At 36.1% G+C, this 25705-nt stretch overlaps 1 protein-coding gene across 1 annotated transcript in view; it reads right to left on the bottom strand.

Moving 5' to 3' along the window:
* Positions 1-25705, bottom strand: part of LIN7A (lin-7 cell polarity scaffold A) — a 117337-nt gene that overhangs the window by 49585 nt on the left and 42047 nt on the right. The gene's annotated exons all lie outside the window — the stretch shown is intronic.

Consider the following 25705-nt stretch of genomic DNA (forward strand, 5'->3'; position numbering starts at 1 on the left):
CTTGTCCTTTCTTTAAATCTTAAGCATAAAAATACAGGATATAAAATTAAAATCAGCATTTTACCAATTAGATCATAGTCATTAAACACAAAAGCAGATTGTATACATGATCATTACTCAACAGAATCCTAGTGGCAAAACCATGTTAGATACTGAGTGGGTCCTGATTGTCATAAAAAAAGTGTGAATTAGAAAAAAAATTCTATTGGTGACAGACATATGATTTTTAAACCATAAAAGTTTGTTGCTAATGCAAAAAAAAAATTGGGATCAGATCACGTGACTTACTTTTATAATCTACTAATTACTTTTGTTTTGTTTTCCTTTTTTCTATTTGATTATTTGAAAATTTAATGACATTAAAACTGGGTTACAGACAGTTGAATAAAAAGAGAAGATATTAACAAATTATTTTTAGTAATTCCCCATCTGTGCCTCCTGCCAATTTAGGTGATATGAAGAAACAAAGTTTTCTTCTACTAATTACAGGAAGCAATTCTTGCTATAGATAAAATTTCTCATAACAAGTAAGAAAATTACTAAAACAGATATTTCTGAAATTAAGTTATTACCAAAAAAAGACTGTTTAATAAATAAAGCTTCAGAATAGGAGAGGTTCAGACACATGTTGAAAAATGAACAAAAAAGAATCCTGAGTTTTGGTCTGGGTCTTAATACGAAATTATTGCATAATCACTGATTTTTCCAAATGTTCCATGGCTCCTCCTACTATTTAGAAAACAGTTTTAAAGTTTGTGCTAATTCACCATTTAAAGACTTTGAGATAGGAGTTGTGCAGTCTTTGAAATACATCTTCAAAATAGAGAAGTAGAAGATTTGGTTCTTTCCCAAAAAAGTTATCAGATGGCAAATGTCCTAACTGTCAAAGCTCTGACCAAGTCTTTCAGCTTACACTAACTTTCCTGTGAGGCACATTTTGGTGATCTCTGTGAAACTTATAAAATTAGTTTCATCATAATTTCTGAGTCTCCTGGAAAATGATAAATCATGAATCTTTACATTATAATTATATATTTATATATATATTAATTGCATTCCTAGGCCTGATCTCTCCTCTTGAATGATTATATTGAAAATGAGCACTACAACTGATTCTTGTGACTTGTAGTAGTCACAGTCTATAAAGACCCTGCAAATGCTAAATTAGCTAATACTGCGTCATTGTTCCTAGGGAAATATACAGTTAGGTTCCTACAAGCCTCTGGTCACAACATTCTCATCAACCAATCAATTTATTAACTTATTTTATGTGTGTTTTTGTTTAAAGACACTTTATTCAATAAACATTTTTGATCATTAACACCGAACTCAAGGCGAACAGCACTACAACTTACACTGGAATGAAGTTAATCTAGTAAGAATTTTCTCCTGTAAGGAACATCACAGCCTTCTTGCACGTAGGAACACTGGCCAGAACTTCAGCACTTTGGGGGCCGATCCAAACAGTGAAATTGCCAACAAAAAATGCAAAAATGAGATAAGCATGACACCAAATAGACCATGAAAAGAATGCTTGTTTATGGTATAAGAGCTGAAACAAGAAGGTGGAGCGCTGCCTTGCTTATTTTCAGCCAGGAACATGAGGGTGCTCATTGGGTGACTCACATTTTTCACAACTCTGCGCATATTTGAGAATGACCACAAAATAAATTTTAGCAAATAAATGAATTCATAAATACAGCATTCCCAAATAATGAAGATTGATTATATGAGGATAATTGATTTGAGGAGCTACAAAATGAAGAGTATCAGAACAGGCTTGCCTTTCCTAACTCTGTCCCAACTCACCATTACCAAAACACCAGACTACCCTCTGCATGAACAGGAGTTTTCCATTTCCTCTTCTCTGATGTGCTCTATTAAATTCAACTTCTGTTCAAGGCACCAGGCTTGGCTCTGCTCAATTAATCTCATAAAGTGCATAAAACAATCACTAAATTTTAATTTGTCATCAAAGACGAGCCCTAGCTCTTAAACATGTGCAGGTTTGATAAAAAGAGAAAGAGAAGAAATGAAGGGGATTTTAAAACTGCTGGCTTAAGCATTCTAACAGCGTTAGAGTTCTATTTCAAGCTCATTCATTCAAGGGCTAAATAGACACACAGAAATGATTTTGTTCTCCATTTTCTTGTTAGATTCAAAAGGTGATTGAAGTAAGGAGGTAAACATAATTAAACACACTTTGTTTATGAAGGTAGAGCCTAAAAATGTTCTAAGGCTGATCATACAAAAGGGCAATGTGCCCTCTCAAAGACAGGAGAAAGAGAGAACAAAATCACTTATCCATAGGTGCACACAAACTTAACCAAGTTGCTACTAATGACAGAATTTATTTGGCTTGAATTACCCAGACTGTTCTGGGCCCTCCCCCTCTATTCTGAAGAGTGTTTTACTTATATGTCCTATGACCATGATGGCTCATTCACCCAAGAAGGAGAGAAAAGAGACTCAAAATAGCTCCCCTGGTGGTAAATAAGTTTTGAAAATAGGACTATTTTGATGTTGCCCATCAGATGTGGCATTTTGACATAGTTCTCTTAACACAGACAAGTACATTTAAAATGATGTATTTTTTAATGACCAAGCAATGGATACAACGGGTATCTCTGGTCTTTACTCCATTCTGTATCCCATCTAGTAGTACGGGTCAGGCTTGCGGTGAGGTTGAGGAATAAGCAGTCATGACTTTCAGGGCACGCATACCTTTTGAAGATCTTGATTTCAATTCTTTTGGATAAATACTCAGAAGTGTGACTGCTAGATTATATGGTAGTTCTATTTTTAACTTTTTGAGGAAACTGCATACTGTCTTCCATAACAACTGCACCATTTTGCACTTCCACCAACCATGTGTAAGGGTTCTAATTTCTCCACATCCTAACCAACATGTGTTGTCCTTTGTTTAAACTAAATGAAATAAGCTAGTCACAGAAAGACAAATACTGCATGATTCCACTTATGTGAGGGATGTAAAATAATAAAATTAATAGAATCAAAGAGTGGCCAGATGGTTGCTAGGGGCTGGGGGAATGGAGAAATGGGAAATTACAAAACAATGGGCATAAAGTTTCAGTTAAGCACGATAAATTCTAGAGATCTGTTGTACAACATTGTACCTATGGTCAAAATTACTGCAGTGTGCACTTAGCTATTTGTTAAGAGGACAGATCTCATGTTAAGTGTTCTTACAACAATAAAATAACATTTTAAAAAATGAATAGTGTAAGGACATCTCTTGTGCGTATCAACTGGAAATTCTTTTTTAAAAAAGCTGACAAAGCCTTGTTTTTTGGAACATATTAAAATGTTCCTTTGAGGAAAGAGCAGCAGCAAACATTCACTTAACCCCAAAATATATCTAGAGTTCAGTTTTGTAAAAATCTCAGCTGCATTTTTGCAAAATTTCACATTTTTGTTCAATGTAAAAACATTTGTTCAACTATGCCTATAAGAGGATCTGTTAAAGATTATTTACACAGGTCTTTCAATATTTTCATCTCTATAAATCCCAAGACCCAAAGTTACATTCCTGAGTTTAAGGACATAAGACTGATAGCAACTGTATTTCTTTCTTTCTTGAAACCAAATCAGCTCACCTGGACCTAAGATTCAAGATGACATGGCAAATCAATTTTAACAGTCAATTGCGCAAGGCTTGAACCCTCCACTCTAATTACACCTGCACTGCTTTAAATACCTCCACTTCACTTGGAACCTGCATAAGCTTTTGTAAAGTTGGCTCCATATCAGAGCCAGAAGAAAAAAAAGTAAAAGAAAAGAATCACTTTATTGCTGCAACAGAACACAGCAGAAATGATGTGGAGAAAATAATGGACTGTTTACATTGGCCATCTTAGGATAAAGGCATTTGAATTTTCTTGCTTTCAAAAATGATTGTTTTTATTTGCCAGGAAGTAGGCATATGTTTTCATTAGGGATATTGTTGGAAGATCCCTACAAAGAAAAACATCTGCATCATTATCACTACTGTCAGAAGGATTCTCTGGCAGGCAAAGTAGCAAATGCCACTTGTCTCAAGCAGCAGAGATGCTAACTCACTGCATAGCCCAAACCTGAAAATGAACTAAACTTCATTTAACTTTTGGAAGTGATATGCCAGGTTTAATTATAGAATGCAAGAAGAAAGACACCAACATGCAACATTTTTTATGTGAAAATCTTTCAGAAGACATTTTGTCTCTTGAAGAAAAAGTAGGTCAGTTTTATCAACATGGAAGATGATGTGAATCCGAATGCATTATTAACCTGTTCTTAGGCATGACAAAAATCTGCCTTTGTATTTCCATATCCTTCAAATTAAATCATATAAAAAAATCTAAGTTTCAAAAGGGGGAAGAAAAGCTCAGAAAGTTTAATCAGGTTGAAGTGCTTCACTACTACCTACCCTCAATCAGGTAAATGCTATCAATTCAGATTGATGCAAACAATCTCTCTCTCAGCCACTGATTATTCCTGTCACATTGCCCATTTTTATTAGAGATAATTGTCAGCATAACCCAGCATTAAAGGGAAACAACCTTCTGATCTCATGCCTTTTTTTTTAAGATTTTATTTATTTATTTGAAATAGACACAGAGGGAGAGAGAGAGGGCATGAGCGAGGTGGGGGGGAGGCAGAGGGAGAGGAACAAGCAGACTCCCTGCTGAGCAGGGAGCCCAAAGCAGGGCTCGATCCCAGGACCCTGAGATCATGACCTGAGCTGAAGGTGGATGCTTAACCGACTGAGCCACCCAGGCGCCCTTCATGCCTGTTTCTAAATCTGTAGTGTCCTCTTCATGTTCTTACTACCTATGTAAATGCATATTCTTGAAAAGTCTTTTATTTAAAGAAAAAGATTGGGTAGGCACTTTTCTTGTCTGTTGAGGAACTTATCTCTCTGTGTTGTAAAATTAAAGAAATTCTACACTGGCATGACCAATGAAATGCAAAGCCCATTTATCTATCAACTTACTAGGCTTGTTTTTTTAATTGAGTGGCCTATCCTGCTACCTAATGAGACTAGAGATACCTACATATATAGTACCCATCCAGTTTTTATGATCTTGAAGACAAAGTAGGAAGTCAAGGCCCCAGTCCAACGACTGAATAGTGGAGAAGAATGGGATCCATGATAGCTAGGGATATCAAGAACATTTTCGCAAAAACTGGAAGTTTTTTCTGGAAGCCATCATGTTAGATTATGATGTGGTGTGTGATTATAAATAAGGTTAAAATTTAGGGTACCAAAAATAACCACACTTGGGCTGGGGGTGACACTGAAATTCTCAGCAAGATCCCGAGTCCCCGGCACAGTGTTTTAAAAAAGTCTAAGAAGAGACAGAGGTTGTTGCCCTTTGACTCTTAGATAAGGAAACAACTAATGGATTATCGCTCTGTAGTCTCTACCCTGAAGAGGTAGAAGACAGGAACTTCCCCTCCTCAAAATAAGAGAAAGTATAACTTTCTGGAGAGTAGAAAATATGACTTCCTGGTTGAGTCCTAGAATTACTGCCATGCTTCCTGGTGAACTGTTAGGTTTGTTGCCTGGGTCTCCCCATGTGGAGTATGAGTGGATCATTTCTTAGATGGTTTCCTAAATTCAACATTATAATAATTATGGACTACACAACAAGATAAGATATCAGAGGGACTTAATCTAGGATTTACCAGGGGTTAAAAAATGATGAGTGTATATTTGTGTGTGTGTGTGGTGTTTATGTATGTGCTGTTTATGTGTGTGTGTGGTTAGGGAGATTTGTAACAGCTGACAAAGATAATGAATCTTCCGTTCTTGAAATTATATACAACAGAAGCCAGTATTTGTTTCTGTTATGTGGACATTCTTCAAAGACCAAATTTAATAAAGATAGAAGGATTCTCTCACTTTTAATTATTTTACGTAAATTAAACCTCAGGTTAGTAAATAGATATGAAGTTTTATCAAAGGAAATAATCACTAAGACTACTCTATCAAGAGTAGTGGGTACTTGATTACATTTGAATATGGTTCAATTAAATTGTTAAGTAACTGACTTAGAGTTCCTTTTGAAAACTATTAAAGCATTTTTGACTCTTATATTCTCCTTAATATTGTTTCAGTTTTCTTATTCAGTGTAGCTACTCATACAAATGATGTTTTTAGTTTCCTTTATCCTTTTTTTTTTTTTTAGTTTGAATTCTGTCATTTCAGTTAGGAAGCACTTGGATGGAAATAACAAAAGATATACTTCAAAATGGCTCAAACCAGATGGCTTCCAAATGTTGCTACATAATGGAATCACCTGGGGATCCTTGAAATATACTGGTATCTGGCTCCCACCCAACACTCTGATCAGACTACAGTGGGGTGAGAGCTGGGCATTGGGATTTTTAAAAGTTCTCCTGGTGAATTTTCCTGTGCAGGAAAGTTTAGGAAATACGGGTTCAAACACTGAGAAAAGCTAGCAACAAGAAAGTTCAAGATAAGGAGAATCTAGAGAATTAGTTCAGGGACTTAACCTTTTCATCAAAGACCCAGGTCTTTACTCCTCTGGAACCCTCTGAGTATCAGTTTTGTCTTTGGAGCCTTGTTCTCCTTATAGCCCTCAAAAGGCCATCATAGTTCCAAAAATCACATCCAGACAGGATGATATCCAGTAGAAAAGAGGTTTCTATGTCTTTTCTTAATACCTATAATATATTCCTCAGAAACTTGTCATTGGACTTCCACTCATTTCACATTAGCTATATCATGGTCACTTCCCTGCCCTGCTAAACCCATCATTCACAAGGGGATGACACCGTGGTACCTGCCTTACTTTAAGCCAATGAGATTTACCCCCCTAACTGAGGGAGTAAACTCACCCTTCCCTGAATTATTCTGGGGGAGGGATGAAGAGGTAGGAGGTGTAGGCACATCAATAAAATCATCTTTCTGGCAGCTGGAGAGAAGTGAGGGAAGCTATTTGGTAGGAAACATTGGAGTGTCTGCACTATTCCTTTCTTCCATATTCTACTCCATCACCTGGATTGGTTTCCTCTTATGTAAGACTTCTATCCATTTTTTCTTACATTTTTCTTTGGTCCATAAAAATGAAAAATCATGAAGATGGCAGGGCTCAGAGGAATATCCACTGGAAACAATCCCATTCTCTAAGCATGTTTCCTTGGTGGTATGGTCTTATTATATATAGTAAATTCCCATTCTTTTCAATTTGCATTTTGTTAGTATTTGCAACCCATCCCCTTCAGACCCAGAAATGTATAAAAAACATGGCTGCTGCATGTGTTTTATATTACCAATTTAACATATTAGTAGAATTTTAATTTTCATTTAAGTATACTTCGGATATACAGTCCACACCAAAATATTTATCCCTAAAGTGTTCCTACACTGACAACAGAGCAAAGGAAAAGCTGGAAGCAGCTAGTCTGAGCCTCCCGTAGTGAAATAATGGATGGTTACCAACTTGACTGCACCTTGGTAGCATTTCTTGCCTTTGGTAATGCTGAAGTTGCCTTCCACGAGAGTGTAATGGTAATTATGGGAGGCCATCTGCTTAGTAGCAAGGTAATGACTCACAGAGTTCTTCCAACATGTCAGTGTTTGCCTACTCAAGGATCCAGAGACATCAGCCCTGCTGGTAAAACAGGAAAGAAACTGGCAGGAATTATGCCTTTCTCCACAGCTGTGTGTTATTTGTCTTTTAGGTCAAATTTGCCAGGAACTAATTAATTCAGAAACTAGAATGTGGCTAGGATCTCACTTAACTGTCTCCTGACAAGACAGATCAGAAATGCTACCTGCCAAACTGCTCAGCAAACTTATTGCTTAGCTTCAATTAACTAAGTAAGCATATGCAACCTACTGGATAAGATCACTGGAGGCTAGAACCTGCCTCTTGGCTGGTTTCACAAGCTGGTTCCTATCAGTTATAATCACTATCAGTTGGCAGGATTGGCTGGGCCTTGAGGAAATCCTAGAGCAGAGACGGTTCTCGCGCGTCAAAAACCAGACCCACTGCATTGCAACTGTTCTGCATTTGACACTTAAGTAAGGTCGCTAAGGATGTGATATCTTATTTAAACAATGACATAATTGCCATCGAGAAGCTGCAAGGTGAAGCACAAGGTGAAGAAGCTAAGGTGAACTGAGTTTTGAATTAGGTGGAGAAAAGGCATTGGCATTTAACAATTTAAAGTAAAGTATCTTAAATTTTATTTTAAATGTCAGGTAGTATGAGACAAATGAGCAAAGTCCTATGAAGCTCAACTGAAGGCTTCAGGGGAATTCACTTTGGTGTTTAAGATGCATGTGGTTTCTGGTTGCACATAAAGAAAGAAAGCATTTCAATATGAATTCGAGGATTCCTCAGTGAGGAGAATGCTGGGGACATGTCTGTCCCTTCTACTCAATTCAAACTGCTTGGATAGATTGTTGAGTTGGCGAGGTGTGGAATTACTCTCGGCAGATGCACCCCATCACGGCAATGTGTCATGAGTTTGGCAAAGAGTCCAGAGGTTTGGGCTGAGAACCATGTCTATTGGAACCCTGTATTTTTTAAAATCGCATCTCAGGTGTCCTTAGAATAGACATATTCTTATTTTAAAAATTTTTGGAAATCGTTTCACTGAATAACATTTATTTTGGAAGATTCCAAGAAGTAGATGGCCATACAATAGTATATGTGTTGTTAGAGATGTAGACGACTATATAACCATTAAGAGCATAACTCAACTGAATTATGCCTAAGGTCGGATATATGTATCAGCCCACGGGGCACTGAGTGGGCATGAATTACATAACAGCGTTTCATGTAAACCAATCGTGCAAAACTTAAAAGTAGCATTTCTCATGAACTTTGGCATTTACAGACAGGTAACCAGATGATCGAAAGGATGGGAAACCATACTGTATGAGGAAAGTTAAAGGATATAAGAAAGCTTAAATCAGGGAGAGGAAGGTTGCTGGTTGTAAGGCTCTGGGGACTTCTGCTAACTCCTAATAGGTTTGGGATCTCTCTTAGAATCTCAACGTACAAAGTATTGCCTTTCTATTATAAATGTCCAAGATGACAAAGAGTATGTTATGGGAAACCCAGTCTTGTACTTAGCACAATTGGTGCCTCTGCGCATGTTAGAAAAAGCTGGCCCTTCTTCAAGACACAGCCATCTGCCAGAACATCGTAGTAATAAATATTCAAACCCAGGATGACCACATAAATGAGCAATGTCCCTAAAACATGCAGTGCACAACCTTCCTTGGTACCCTTGAGAAGTTCCAGAAGAATAGCTAGAGGAAGTATATGTTCCTCTTCAACAGGAAGAAAGGTCAATCCTGCCAGTCCAGGTGATCAGCCTGATACTACGAAAAAAACTCCTGAACAAGCCCTGGGCACAGAGAGGAGGAGCAGCTGCTGACGTGAGGTAAACAGAAGTGTGTGTGTGGTGGCGGGGGTGGGGGGGGGCGGCCCACACAAGCACGGAGGACTGAAGACATGGTCCAAAGATGTATTAAAGTACAACTAACATCACAAACACCTACTCAGTGTCTAGTGCCATCATCTATGGCTTACTGGGAGAGACCACAAAGGAAGAGAAAGTCTGTTATGAAACAGGAGAAAACTTGCTGAGCCAGGAAGCTGGCCAGACTATGTATAGCAGTCATTCCTTTCACCAGGAGCTCCTCTGGGTGCTAGCTACAAACGGAAAAATTCACCGATCTGGGGCCTAATTTACCATTGTACATGAACACTGTAAATGTAATGCGTTTGTATTCTTTTCAGCAGCAAAAAGGGATTCTAAGGAATTATTTGTGTACCTTAGGAAAGGTCAATGGAAATTGTGCTACAAATGGAAAAAGCATTCACGTAGAAATGATCTAAGCCCTGAGGCGCTAAAACTAGTAATTGCTACATTTTTAAAAGAACCAAAATCACAGTCAGAATTAAGAAATCGTCAGCTGAAAACAGTGACGGGGGCTAGGGGAGGCATCCAACTCATTCAGCTTCTTTCCCTTTTCCAGACACATTCGAGGATAAAAGCGTGGGATGAGAGGAGGTAAAGAGAATGTATCAGTGGTTACTTGATTTTTAGAGGCTCAGAGAAAGGGCAGGTAGTGGAGAAGAGTGGGAAACAGGAAATGTCCCTGAGAGTGAGCACACAACACATAATGAATTTATTTCCTAAATAACCTGCTACATTAAAATAAAATTATGTATATGGCATTGCAGTGTCTGGAACAATATCTCTAAAAAATTATTTCTATATTAGCAAAGCAAGTCAACAAGCTTAAGTACAATGCATCTGCTTTTAAAGCCGACTAAATAGTTTTATATATTCAAATTAGCCATTGAGGAAAACTCTCCTTTTACTGTTTTTTTAGCTGCCAATATGTACAATACCAAATACACTGAAATATGTAGTTCAATAAGCATATGTTTTCCTAACAATTATAAATATTGCTTTCCTAAAAGAAAATCCATGTTTGTAAACATCTGAACATTTGACATTGAATAAGCAAAACAGCCTGACAGATGAAGTTGTAAATATTTTGCTTGTAAACTCATGTTTAATTAAGTATCCATTGTAAAACATCTTAAAAAATTAAATATAAGTATTTGATGGTCAAAAAGTTTCTGGAATCTTACAATAAGTTAACAAATGTAAATCTTTTTATCACTGGGAATTCAATGAAAAAAATATTTTCTCTTCTACAGAATGGAAATATTTTATGGAAATGGAAATATTTTATGAGATACAATTTTATGAAATATGAAATAGGCAATATTTCTTTTTCATCCTAGTAGATCATTATAACTAACTCAACTAAGATAGAGTAAATGCTCTGAGGGTTTTTTTTACACTAAGCTATAGCTTAACAGGGTCCAATTTTCCAGGGTACAGTTTTCATTACATAGAAATTCAACTTAGGGAAAATTCATTTACATAGTCACATCTTCAAATGTGTGGCTATTTCAATCTGTTTTTATACTTGGCAATGCAGATATTATAAAGTCATAATTATACTAATAAGCAATTTCATTAAAAACAATTTTAATACCATGATGATTAAATCAACATTTTAAATGGACTCCTTATTACCCAAGTTTATCCTTTCTAAGATGAAAATATGAGTATCGAGTATGATTCAGTGGCTCTATTACTTTCTGTCAGTAAGTCATGGAGATCTTAAAAATTCCTCCCTCGGCTGTAGTAATGTGCCAAAATTAATTAAGGCAAGTGAACATTCTAAATGAATCTCTTCCTCTTAACTATTGTTTGAGTAATTGCCTATGCTTGACAAGGTATTTTGCATGAAATATCAACAATGTGATTTGAATCATATAATTACAAACTCTTCAACCATGGTAACTAATAAATTATTGTCCTCTCCTGGGACTATCTTCAGACATTTAAAATATTTATTATTGAGAAGTTCTATTGAAGAATTATGGTGTCTCTATAATTTTCTAAGACCTCAAATTTCTTCCAACCTTATGATTTGGCTATTTTAATTTTTACTGAAATATAGTTGACACAGATCTTTGTCATGTGTGGAAAAAAGACGTATTTTTTTTTTTACCTTGTTGAGGAAAGTCTAATTTACTTAGCTAATGTCTAGCAATCCCAATTCTCTCAATGTATAGTGGTGGTTGGCTAGTCTCTATCCTAGACACAGAAGTAATTATTGTCCCGTCTGTGAGGAAATGGAATGATTTTCAAAGAAACTTTAATAGAACCCAGTTATAATTCACTTTCTGAAATAAGGAGTAAAAAATATCTGGTAGTTATGCAGGTGGTCATAAAACAAATCTGACAGAATATCCTTTCAATTAGAAACTCCAGGAGATAGGATTCTTTAATTTTGCTACGCTGCCAGTAACCTCGCCCACCTGACTCCATATGGGCTTATATTCCACAAGTATTCTTTAGAAAGATGTGTATGGCACTGTCATCCTTGTTGTGACCACATGCCTGGATTGATATCCCCAAGTGGATAGGACCTGAAAATTGTTTAGGAAATGATGTCTACAAAAGCAGTGAGAGAGAAGTTATCTGTTCTACTGGATGTTCCAGAAAGACTAAGTCCCCTCTTCTTTCTTCACCTTAAATAAAGAGAGACACTATTGCATTTAACATGGAAAATACACATCTGTCCACTGTCATCAAGGTGATGCTTCTGGTTGGCTATTCAGACCTCCATGAATTCCCTGTCATTGGTGTCACTGGTCACTGGCCCCACCCTTCCAGAAGCAAGACTGAGGAGAAGAGGATATGTCTCTGTTGGCCCCATTGCCGATCATGGGAAACAATGCGGAGAAAATGCAGTTCAAAAGGTTTCCAAGTATCAGGCTTAATGTATATTTGGCATCTCTTATATAATCAACAGGTAGACATGAGGAAAACAAAGTAGTCTGGAAGACAAGATTACCTGTAATAGATTTCTTTTCTCTAACTAGGAGAGCAAGCATTCGCCCTAATATAGCTATCTGTTGGAAATGGCTTTGCTGCCTCCACAACTAAGTTACTAAGAAAAGGACTAAAGGCATATTTGAATAGACACGCATATTTGTGATAGGTTCTGAAACACATCTGCTAAAGTTTGATCTTAAAAATACTAAAATTATTCCAGGAGAGGCTGAAATTTTCTGGAAATATCGTAATTCTTTCTGGGATATGATGCCAATTACGCAATGATTAGTAACTAAAATTTTTACGTTGCCTCCAGGATATTTGGATTTCAAATATATGAGAGGATATAATACTAAACCACAATGCGTCGTCTTGTGTTAAATGAAGCAAAGAAAGAACTAGAAGGCAAAAATTTTAAAAGAATGTTGTTGGTACACATGGAACACTGATATGAATAGGAATTATGGAAATGGGAACCATGATGCAATTTTCCCATTATTTTGACTCATTACTGATAAGTAGTGAAATAATATTTCGTTGTTTCCACATTTCAGAATGTTCTGAAATACTGTCCAAAGCAAGGGGAATTAGAACCGAACTAGCATTCAGGAAACTTTGCTCTGATACTAACTCAGGCACTAACTAGCTTGAAAGACAAAGTCTAACAACTACAGGACTAGGGGCTTTCTAAGGTTCCTTTTTCACCTTATACACATTACTAGATTTTATGTCCAATACAGTAGTTATACATTCACCACATGAAGACCAATGTGTTACATATTTGCACATCCTTACCAATGCAGTTTATACAAATAAATAAAAAATTTTGAAATTTTTATTTTAATTACAGGTCAGTTTTCATAGTTGGAAACAATTTTTAAAATGTAAAAAATTTTTTTTGGTTATAATCACTGATCACCTTTCAAGGTTGGAAGCCATTTTAATGTAAGTAAGATCTTATTCTGAACTAGAGGTGCTATCAGGTTTTACCTGAGATTTGTATGAGCTCAGAGTCCGATTTGAAAATCAAGACCCATGAAAGTCAAATATATGTTTGTCTACTAATAAAAAGGTCATCTTAATGAATTTCTTATGCATCCAACAAATATTTATTAAATGCTCACTACGTGGCAGATACTGTGGTAAGCACTAATTTTGCTGTGATAACTGAAACATTCTCTGCCTTCAGCTGAATAAGAAAAATGACTTTACTTAAAACCTTAATTAACCTTGATGAAAGAAATTGAAAGAGACCCACAAGTTATGAATATGAAACTATTCTGTATGAAAACATTAAACTGTGTTATTCTCCCCCATTGGACCTCTAGTGCAAAAAAGATAATTGGAATTATCATAATAATCTTTAGTTTATGGCACACACTCATCATTGTTCATTGATGCATGAATGGTTTGTTTTCATCAATTTCTACACACACACACACACACACACACACACACACACACACACACTAAGCACTCATGAATCTCCTAATAAAACAAACCTAGGATTAAAACTATGCCGCTCACCCCATACTCATTACCTTGACTCTCCCAAAAGAAATAAGTAGGACATTAATGAAAGGTTAGGTAAATTAACCAATTAATCAGAAACCCAGAAACAGATACATGTGTATAGTCTGGTGTGTATTAATATGGCAAATCACAGAGAAATTTATGAGTTATTCAATAAATAGAACAGTGAATAGTTACCCTTACAGATAAAAGACAAAATCAGATCCCTAACTCATACTACATACAAAAAAAAAAATCAACTCTAGATGGATTAAGAATATAAATTTCAAAAATAAAATTTTTACTTTTAGTAGAAAATATAGATGAATATCTTTTAGACTTCAGGGTAGGAAATATTTCTTAAGTAAGATACCCCCCAAAATCTTGATTATTGAAAAGATAATTAATGTGAATATTTAAAATTAAGAATTTTATTTATGAAAGACATCTTGAAGACAAGTTATAACGTAGGAGACACATCACCAGCAAAAAATTAATAATAAGAATATATAAAGGGTGCCTGGGTGGCTCAGTTGGTTAAGCATCCGACCCTTGATCTCAGCTCAGGTCTTGATCTCAGGGTTGTGAGTTCAAGCCCCTTGTTGGGCTCCATGCTGGGCAGGAGACTACTTAAAAAAAAAGAATATATATAAAAAATATTAAAAAAATAAACACAAATCAGCAAAAAATACATGAACAGATTTTTCACAGAAAAAAACATAATGGCCAATAATTACAAGAAGAGGTATTAAACTATGTAGTGATCAATTAAATACAAATGATGACTGCAACGAGATACTATTTTAGTATAGTCAGTTAGTGTAAGTTTAAATGTCTCCTATGCCAAGTTGGAGATAATGGGGAATGACACAACTTCTATATTGCTTGTTGGGCTACAAACCAGAGCAACCAAGTTTAAAAATTGTTTGGCATTATTTCTTCAAGTTGAATATTTTTTTACACTTTATGATCCAGAAACTCCAGATCTAGATATGAACCCAAAAGAAGTCTTGGTCATGTGACAAGAAATGCACATATGTTAATAGCAGCACCTGGAAACAATTCAAATGTTCATCAATGAGAGAGTGAATTAATAAATGGTAGTATATTTACACAATGGAATATCACACAACGGTCAAAATAAGTGAACTACAGTAACACAATAAAGTATGATTGAATCTTAGGAGTATGATATTAAGTGAAAAAAGGACATCCCCAAAGATTTCAGCAGCATGATACCTTTTTATAACATTTTAAACAAATACAATTAAAATAAATATATTTGAGGGGTGCCTGGGTGGCTCAGTTGGTTGAGCATCTGCCTTCAGCTCAGGTCATGTTCTCGGGATCTAGGATGGAGCTCCTCTTTGAGCCCCGGATCAGGCTCCCTGCTCAGTGGGGAGTCTGCTTCTGCCTTTCCCCCTGCCTCGCCCCCCACCAGCTCATGCTCACTTGCTCTCTCTCTCTCAAATAAATAAATAAATAAAATCTTAAAAAATGAAATAAACATATTTGAGGAAAATATACAAGCACTCAGACTATATAAAAAACAAGGAAATGATGAATATAAGATGTCGTGGTCAGTAGTCAGCCCTAAATCTTGTATGAAAGGAAAAGGGAAGGAAGGAGGGAAAGAAGGAAGGGAGGGAGGAGGTTAATGATAAACTTGCATATATTTGAATTATAAGTGATACTAATGTGCAAATCACACCCAAGGGATAATAGCAAGCAGCTTAAAAATGACAATTTGTAACTTAACATTCACTTTAGATGGCTTGTACAAATGGACTTGTCTATACTACACATATATTGGCAATACTGAAGCAAGAAAAGGTTAAATGACTTGTTCACTGAAAAAAAAATTGTCATCCATGGTGCCAAAAATAGAGTTCTGATTTCCAGTCCTATGATCTCAAGAGAAGACAGGATGTTCACTTTATCTAACTGATATAAAATACAACTTCTCTGAGGGCTCTATTATTTTGAACTACTATGTAAGTACATATAATTACAAGCTTCTAGAAATATGAACAGTTTATTTTATCATTTGTTACAGCAAATAGGAAGCCTGAGCAGAGTATTTACCCAAGTGAATGCTAACAGTCTTCAGAGTCATTATGGACTATTTGTGAGGGTCTGTTTAGATATCTTTAAGATCAATGACCGTTAGTGCAATTACAGTCTATGATGGTTCCTGCCATACAGACCCCATTCCTGCCACCAGAAAGTGACATGTTGATGTTATAAACACTCCTCACATTGTTACAAATGTGTTTTCCTGAGAAAGCTGCAGAAATGTAACTTAGTTTAAAAATTGTTTCCCATGAGTTAGTCATTCTGTTTTTGCAATTTCCTGTGATAAAATCATAATTATATTCTTCGAAAAACTCAATGAATACATTTATTTTTCTCATTATTTTTATCAGTTTAAAAATTTGCATGGTATCTGTCTTCCCTACCCCAATAATACACAGTCTCACATAGTCAAATATTCCTACCATCCATACATGCTTCAGCCTTATATAATTCCATGTCATTTATGTGAAGAAAAACATAGGTTACTTGCTATGTAATTACAGATTCATAGAATTGGAAGGATTTTAGAGATGGAGACCAACTAGTCAAGTAGTGCATCTCAACTGATACCAGAATCCTTTATTAGGGAGTAGTCTTCATTTTCTGGGAAGTGGAGTAGGAGGATATATCATGGGCCCTTTTGAGAATCTGATAAAGTTATGGTGTTATCCCAAGAAAAATACAGCCATGTGTATAAGTGCTCATGCCATTTTTTGCTTTTGACACTGAGTTATTTTATTAAGATTATGTGACTCTTTTTTTTGTAAAAATTAATGGCTGCTTCCTGGAAAAGAATTAATCAAATTAACCAAATCATATAAAAGAAGAAAATTCTGTGTCTGCTTAAAATATATTTCAATGAGAAGCCTGTTTGATTTGGAAGAAGTCAAAGTTTGGGGTGATCTTTTATATGGAAATATTTATGTCATTTTTAGTATTCAATCAATTTTGAATCTGTTTTAATACCAGCAAGGGCTCAAAGTTGCAGCCCACATCACTTTCAAAAGCAAACAGAATTAAACTCTCTTATGGCAGAACAGGCTTGTGTCAAGACACCTGAACTTTCTTCAAGACACTTCAAGTTGAATTTAGGTCCTACCAAATCCCGTGTCCTCAAGGCAAATACAGTTATTTTTAGAAAGGTTGGCATCAACAATGCAGCCTCTGTCAGGAAAGAAAGACGTCTGAAATCTTTTTTCAATTTAAATCATCTAAGCAGAAGTAACCTTTAAAAGAGTTTTGCAGTCTTTCCAGTTGCTATAGTTCTTTCCCATGGTTAAACTGACAAGGCTTTCTCATTTTCAACTCCCTTTCCCCTCACAGATATCCCTCCTTCAGTTCTGGAAAGGTCACAAGTTTTCAGCTCTAATTTCTCCTTCCAAAATGGCAGACATTTCTAGCAGCAATCATACAGTGAATCTGGAATCTGATGACTAGCTTCCTTCTTACAGCCATTTTAGATTTTACTACAAGAAAGTCTAGCCACAAATGAACCTCTCTTGTCAAACTGTTCTAAGATACAAGGAAAAATAAATCAGATACTTAAAAAAATGAATAAAGTGAAATTTCTGACCCAAGTTCAACAAAGTGCATTAACACCCTCTGGAAAGCCAAAAACAAACAAACAAACAAACAAACAAACAAAAGTTTTGACAGTAAAAAGCACACAGTTTGCACTATTTCTAAATAAAACCTTAAAAAATATAGAGGTTCTAGGATATGGCTTTGAAAATATTGGGCCACTTTTCACAGGGAGGAGGCAAGGCATCTTTTAGGATAATCGTCAGTCTTTGACACTAATGCATGCTGATGTTGAAAAGTAGTAAGTCTCCATAAAAAGTGAAACTGCATATGTGTTCCACATGTACACTGAGTAGGAAGAATTTTCTTCCATTAGGAGTTTTGCAGAGCAAAGAAACTTTTTACCGTTGGAAAAAATTGGTCTTTCAGGGTAACACACACACACACACACACACACACACACACACACACACACACACACACACACACACGGACTTCAGTAGGACCATCAGCACTCACAGGATAGCTAAAAATCAGAGCTTTACTGAAACAATCATAGTTTTCATAAACTGCATGCCAAGCAGGAATGGTACAGCTGCTATTTTCACCATAACTGGCTTCAAAAGATTAGCAAAATGTCAGAGTTCAGAAGTAGGTTACACCAAATGAACAGAGGCACTCTTAGATTTTTATTGTTCTTGTAGTTCTGAGCAACCCACCAGCTCAAACATTTCTAGAGTACCTGATTTGATCAAGCTTTCCCCAATTATTTATGATTCCTTTTGCTTGGAGACATGTCAAGACACGCTGGGACAAATACAAGTTTTGGTAAAGAAAATAAAAATTCTCTAATGTGCGATGTATTTTCAGGATGCTCAGAAATAAGCTTTATTGACTTCATGCTCTTCTTGGCAGGAAACTTATCACACAAGAAACAATCTAGCTTTTGTGTCCTATCACATTTGGCAGTGCAAATAAAATCAAGGGAAATGTAAGAGCCATCAAGCTTTCTTTCTTTTGTCATCTGTCACTTGAGCTAAATTCAATACGAACAGAAAGAGATATGTGTAAACATATGTCAGACACATTTTTGCTAATTCCCATGAATGTAATACTATTCTAGATGCCATTATATAACAGATTGATAATTTTACATAATGAATCCATGCCATTCTATCCATGTTTAAAGTAAAACATTAAAAACATATTTTGCCATAAAACTTTTGCACATAAATGGAAGGGAACAAAAATTAGGCATATAAATATAAATTCTATAATTTATATATACTTATATGTAAGTCTATAAATATACATTATTAACGCATATAAATATATTTGCTTTTACTTCACCTACAACATGAAGTTTATATGTGACATTAAGTTAAAAACTCTTGTGCAAAAATGATCTGAAATATGACCATCTGACCTCTGCTATTGTTATAGGAAGCTTCTTACATTATAAGTGAGTTCATTGCTGGTTCTTGCTAGTTATCTGAAATCCGCTTTTCACCCAGTGGTCCACATTGGTTACTTCCCTTTCACTTTATCTTACCAAATAATAAATGACAAATATATTACCCACTATTTTTTTCTTTTGTGGTTAACTATCACCAACTCCTTAACTTTTTGTAAAATGGCAAGGTTTTCAGATCCCTTACTATACTGGTTTATTCTAAAACCACTCCAGATTGTCAACATTTTCTTAAAATGTGATCTTCCTATTGAGAAAAAAATTCTTCATTTGTTTGGATGACTGATAACTACAGAACCATTATTCTCTGTATTTATAATTAATATTTCTATTAGAACACAGTAAAATTTTATTGTATTGTCACTAAAACCACTGAATTTTTCACCAGAGTAGCTATCATTTCTTAACTACTTCCTCTTTTAGCTAGGCACTGTGTTAGTCGAGGTATTTTATCCTTTTTAATCTCATTTGATTTAACCTTCCCAAAAGCCCCATAAAATTATTATTGTCTTATTTTATGTTTAAAAAAAAAGGATACACAAAACCAAGAGCATAGAAGTTAAGTAATGAGCACAAGATCATTTAATTAAGTGGCTAAGCAAGGATTTGAGTCCAGGTTGTCAGAATTCGTTGTCAGTGCTCTCTATGACTCCATGTTCTTGCCATTTTTCCAATACACAACGCTAAGCCATGATTCCACATTAGCCTGCCGCTCTTCATTCCTTCCTTCCTGTCTTTTTCTTTCTTCCTTTCTTGTTTGCTTCTTTCCCTCTCCCTCTCTGCTTTCTACCTTCCTTCCCGTCCACTCTCCTTTCCTCCCGCTCTCTTTTCTCCTCCTATGTATCCTTACTTCACCTCATCTTGTCAGTATTGATCCATGTATGTGTTTTCTTAAGGTAATTATAAATCTGCATGCTGTCATACCATCCGCCATTAGTTTTCTCATAAAGCTGATTACATTTACTGTCCACATTTTCATCCACACAGTAGATTAAGATGTACAGAACAGCACAAAAAAAACATGTGTGTCATAATGGTATGTCCCATATGGTTGTGGCATTAGGGTACAATGGCTCAATTTATTTTGTTTCATGACTAACATTGGGGCAATGAATATGTCTATTAGTCTTACGGGTTTTCTTAAATCTAGCCTATAGAAACTAACACTTCTCTTCCCATCTATTTTCTATGTCCTGACTTACCAAAACACTCTACCTAGTGATAATTTGGGAGTCTACTCTTTAATTACAATAGCATCCTCTGATTACATAATTATTGGATGCCAGACTCTGTGCTATGTGACTTTACATATATGATCTCTAATTATCAGAATCACTTTCAAAACTGATGGCATCATTCTGTTATTTAAAATTGACAAATAAAATATTAGAGAGGTCTGAAATAAGTAGCCAAGTTGGGATTTAAACATTGGTTGACTTGACTACAACACTGCTCTAACGATGTGGCTGCCCCCCACCCCCACCTGACAGATGCCTCACAGTGACATTTCACACATTACCGGTGGGAGGCACTGTGATGATAATTCCTAATCTATAGATCTTTCCAGGGAAAGACTCTCACTGGAGACTAAGAGCTATTGAATAGCAGGCTGATACGTTCTAAATATTTCTTCCAAGTGGCTTACAACTTTAAGTATATAAAACAAAGAAACCCCTTTATAAAGCAACAGTGTAAGACTTAGATGGGGTGGGAGGTGGTGCTGGAGGGTTAACCAGCTCCATCCTCAGGGAGAAAAAAAAATGAGAATAGGAGCAAATGGAAAATAACCTAGAAGCAAAATCTACGAACCAAGTATCTCAATTTTTAAAATTTATGAGCCACCCAATGGGCATGGGTACTTATATTGGTTATCAATTTCATATAGCTTTAAAAAGATTTACCATAGCTTACTGAAAATAACAACACAGACTTCAGAAATTAATTTTGTTTTACAGCAGTTAAAGGGTTGCTTGCTACTGCTTATAACCTTTATCCAAGCTAAATTTGGCTTGATGGTTGTGTATTATCAGTAAGGATGGCTTGAATTATGTTGTGGTACCATAACCCCAATATCCTGGAGGCTTAGAGTAACAAAAGTATATTGCTTGCTCAGGCTACATGTTTGTAAAAGCTTGGCTAAAGTCTGTATTTCTCATTTTCTCCCTCTGCAGCCCAGGCTGATTGATCATTTATCAGGTAAAACATCACTAGTCACATGGCAAAGAGGAAGGAACACGGCATATCACGTACAATTCAAAGGCTTCACCAAGGCAGTGGCACACATCATTTCCACTCACATTTTCCTCGCCAGAGCAGTTGTTATAACCACATCCTGCTTTAAGGAGTTTGGAGAAATCCAACTGTAACATGTGCTAAGAAGGAGAGGAGAACGGGAATGTTTTCCAACAATCCTACTGACTATCACAGAATGATTCCATATGGGAGTTGGATTATTTTCTTAATCTACAGTTCTACTACATGAGAGCATACCAACACACAGCGTCTGGTGATTGGCCAAGGAAGGCAGTTTTTGGTGACTGTCATTCGGTTCTGCATTTTTGGTTCACACATGCATATGATGGTCATAAATGTGGGAGCAAGTCCTCGCCACAGACCGCTCTCAGCAGCACATCAAACACGAGATCAATGAGCACATCACCCTGGAAAGCAGGAAGCCTGAATGTTGTAAAATTTGGAAGATGATGATGGTAAACAAATTCATTGTTTTTTTTTTATTATTTTAGTTTCAGAAAGAATTTCTTTGAACTTTGTTGCAGAAATTGGATGTCCTCTTAAAATATGACCACTCATATACTATTGATTTCTTTCTCTGAGGCACAAAGAACAGGAAGTGTCAGGAAAAAGTTCATCTCTTGGCAATCGAGCTATTTGAATTCAATTCAAGTTCACCCTTCAATTGTCATGGGAAATTCTCTTATCAGAAGTCAACATTTTATAATCCCTATATTTCAACCCATATATTTCCTTATATTTTAATTTATAAACTTAGGTCATGCAACCTAGATAATAGAGTGAGGAACTAAAATTTGAAGAAGCCACTTAAAATTCCAGAAATGGTCCTTACTGGGAATATCAGTACCATAAAATTTTTTTATTTCATTTCTCATTCAAAAAGTTCTGTGAACTTTCTCTTGTCAGCTGGTACCTCTCACTATGGGAGAGCAGCATCATGTGTCAGTCCATTTATCTGCCACGTACTTTAAAATTATTTGCCCAGAATAGGTACAATTTAATTATTAATCAGGTCCTTTTAAGATCCTTCAGCATAAAACACAACATCAAGGTAAGTACTGCCAACTACTATCTGTATTCTGTGGCTAAAACTGTGTGTGGATTGGCATTCAAGTGAAACTTATTTATTAATAGATCAGTGCCTTTTTTAGTTATATACATAAATGGTCTTGCTTCAGTCCTGAGCTCAACATGATTTTGTCCATTTTTTTTTAAGATTTTATTTATTTATTTGAGAGAAAGAGAGAGAGAGAGAGAGAAACAGCATGAGAGGGGAGAAGGTCAGAGGGAGAAGCAGGCTCCCCGCTGAGCCAGGAGCCCGATGCAGGACTCGATCCCGGGACTCTGGGATCATGACCTGAGCCAAAGGCAGTCGCTTAACCAACTGAGCCACTCAGGCGCCCCCAATTTTGTCCATCTTTATAAGAGATGACAGAAGAATAGTTAAGGACAGAAAACATCGAATCTCTTTTAATCATTCATTTTCAGCAAAAAACAAAATAAAATTTCATGAAACCATTCTTCCCATATAAGTGCTGCCCATAGGCCAAGAGCTGATTCAGTGGTTGCATCCAAATGTAAAGCAAAACATGGGATTGCAACAGTAACCATTGTTACACTTGTGTAAGGCAATTTTAAATATTGGCAATTGATTGTCCTTAATTTTTTTTGAGCATAATTTAGGTTTTACAGTCTTGTTGACGATGACCTGTGCCTGTTTTTGCTCTGGTAAGTTCAACTTAGGATGATGCCCCTGTAGTCCTTTGTCTTTTCTCTACCTGTCATGACAAATTCATAACTTTCACACTGGAAAGTATTAACCATCAAATATTCCTGAAAAATCAAATAATTTAACCACAGAGATTCTGAGCATAATTTGAATAAGAAACCATAACTTCAAAGATTTCATGCTATCATAATAGTCAGGACCCAAGAGACCAGGAGGGAAAGGATCCTTGACTCAAAACACTTGAATTTTTGGAGATTTGTTGTTGTACATCGTCATACTTCTCAGCTGCCCTTTTCTTTATTGGCTTGTGGATTCACCTGTCTGGCAACATGGGTTCATATTTTACATTTGTATTGAAGAACTTTTTACTAGATGGAGATACAATACTATTCTGTGATTCAGAATTGCTGAATACATATTGCTATTTTTACCATTACTTCCCAGTTAATGTAGAGTGACATAATGAGAATAATGAGGAACATTCCAAACTTAAATATGAACAATATCATAAAACTAGTATGGAATGTGAGTCAAGATGAAGTGATGAAAACAAATTTCTGTATAACATGCATTGCCCTTAAGGACAAAATTATTATAAGGACATTACTATGAACCTAAAATTAATCTTATGAGTCCAGATTTATAAAATGTAAGGCAGACAAATTATATCATTTGTTTCCCTCTGAAATTGCTGGACTGCCCATAGTTCAGTTATAGATTTACATGGATCACTAATGATACACACAGAACATTTTACCACAGACAGGGTTTGGAAGAGATATTTATAATGCCAATACAATGTCTTAATGTTTATTTTCTTTTTTACTTTTATTCTCTGTTTCCTTAGCAAACTCTTTAAAGAAAAAGGCCTGTGCATTTATTTGAACAGATATTCATACCACATTTACATCTCCAGACCCAACTTCTCCCTCAACCTCCAGACTCAGACTCTACTTGGATGTCTGAAATGCATCATCAACTTACTCTTGTCTACAACAGAGCTCTTGGATAGTCCAAATTTGGTCCATTTGCAAAGATTCCTATCTCATTATGTAACCATTCATCCAATTGTTCAAGCTGAAACCTAAAAGGCAATAGAGACTTGTCTCTCTCCACTATGTACCCAAAGCATGAACAATTCCTGTTGACTTTACTGTCAAAAAGCACACATGGAACCCGAGGACTTCCCATGACTTACACTGTTGACCCTGCAAGCTGCCGTCATCTAGTCTCTCACTTGATCGCTCATTACTTGGTTCCTGCACTCTCTTGTTTCTTCTCTTGCCCACACACTTGTATTCTCTCACAGCAGGCAGAAGGAGCTTTTTAATCTAATCAGGTCAAGGCAAAACTCTCCAAGGGCCTTCCCCCATGGTTAGAATGAAATCCACTGCGCCAACCATGGCATGCGAGGCCTTACGTGATCTGCTCTCTGGCTGCCTCGGGGAAATCTACCTTGTTTATTTTACTGCAGACAGTCTGGCTTTTGGGATATTCCTTCCACGGACTAAGATCATTCTTGGTTTTTGCAACTGTGGTTTCTTCTGCCTGGAAAACTATACCCCACTTATAATTGTGACATGTTCCATTACTTCAGTTAGGTTATTTTCTTACCACCCCAGCTTAATAGAGCTTTACTCCTACTACCCCTAACCCTGCTTTATTTATTTCCATAGTTTTGTCACCCTCTGACATTGTATTGCATATTTATTTAATCATATTCTCACTGGAATGTAAATTCCATGAAAGTAGAGACTTTGCATTGACCATATGCCATATTCCCAGTGAGCAGAGTTATATATTTGCGGTGTCCTATCCTTCAGTTAGTTCTGTGGAAAGTAAAAGAGATGATAGAATATCTAAAAATGAAAAATAAGCCATCAAATCTCAGAGGAGTAACACTCTGTGAAGGAAGAAAAGAGTGTAGAGGGGATCTAACCTTGATCTACAGAGTGACTACAGGAATTTAACTGAGAGTGGCCCACGGGGTTTCCACATATCTATTCCTTTCCCACTGGGCCCCTGGTGGCCGAGAACTCATACACTTTGAGAAATTTCCTTTCAGCCTTTGGTTAAATTCATAGTTTTGAACTTAGAGACACAATTATGGTTATATACTTAAGCTGTGTTCATTATAAACAAAAATTAAACAGGGAACAACTTCACCTGATAAATATTTAGCACAAGCCCAGTCTAAGTCAAATCTCAGCAAAATCTACATTGTAACCACACTGGATAGGCTATAGTTTAAATTTGTAGTGAAGGAGGTTTTGTATGTCTCTATCTTAGTCACCTAGGTCTTTCCCATACTCATATATTAGCATTATTGAGGTAAAAATAAGTGCATTAGCTACAGGTAGAATTGCAAGGAGGAAGGGACGTTGATAACAAGTATTCCTTGTCAAGTGTATGTCTTCCACTATAGAACAAACTCTCCAGGTAGTCACTGGGTTCAACTAGCTTTGGAGAGAATGACAGTAGATAATTTATTATTGGGGACTTCTAGCAGAGCAAATATGCTTGATTTATGGACTCTAGGTTCTCAGTAATGAATTATTACTTAGTACCTGATGGGGAAGAAATGATGGGCTTACTTAATATTATTTTATTCAAAAAATGATATGGCATATACATCTCAAATGAACTCTATTGTAACCAATTAAATTCATTAGTGGACTAGTCAATTCCACCACAAGTCAATAAAAAATTCAGTCATTTCTACACACTTG

Source organism: Eumetopias jubatus, unplaced genomic scaffold (assembly GCF_037043125.1).
Source record: "Eumetopias jubatus isolate StellerSeaLion01/CBP00866 unplaced genomic scaffold, mEumJub1_p1.0 scaffold_8, whole genome shotgun sequence".
In the NCBI taxonomy this organism is placed as follows: Eukaryota; Metazoa; Chordata; class Mammalia; order Carnivora; family Otariidae; genus Eumetopias; species Eumetopias jubatus.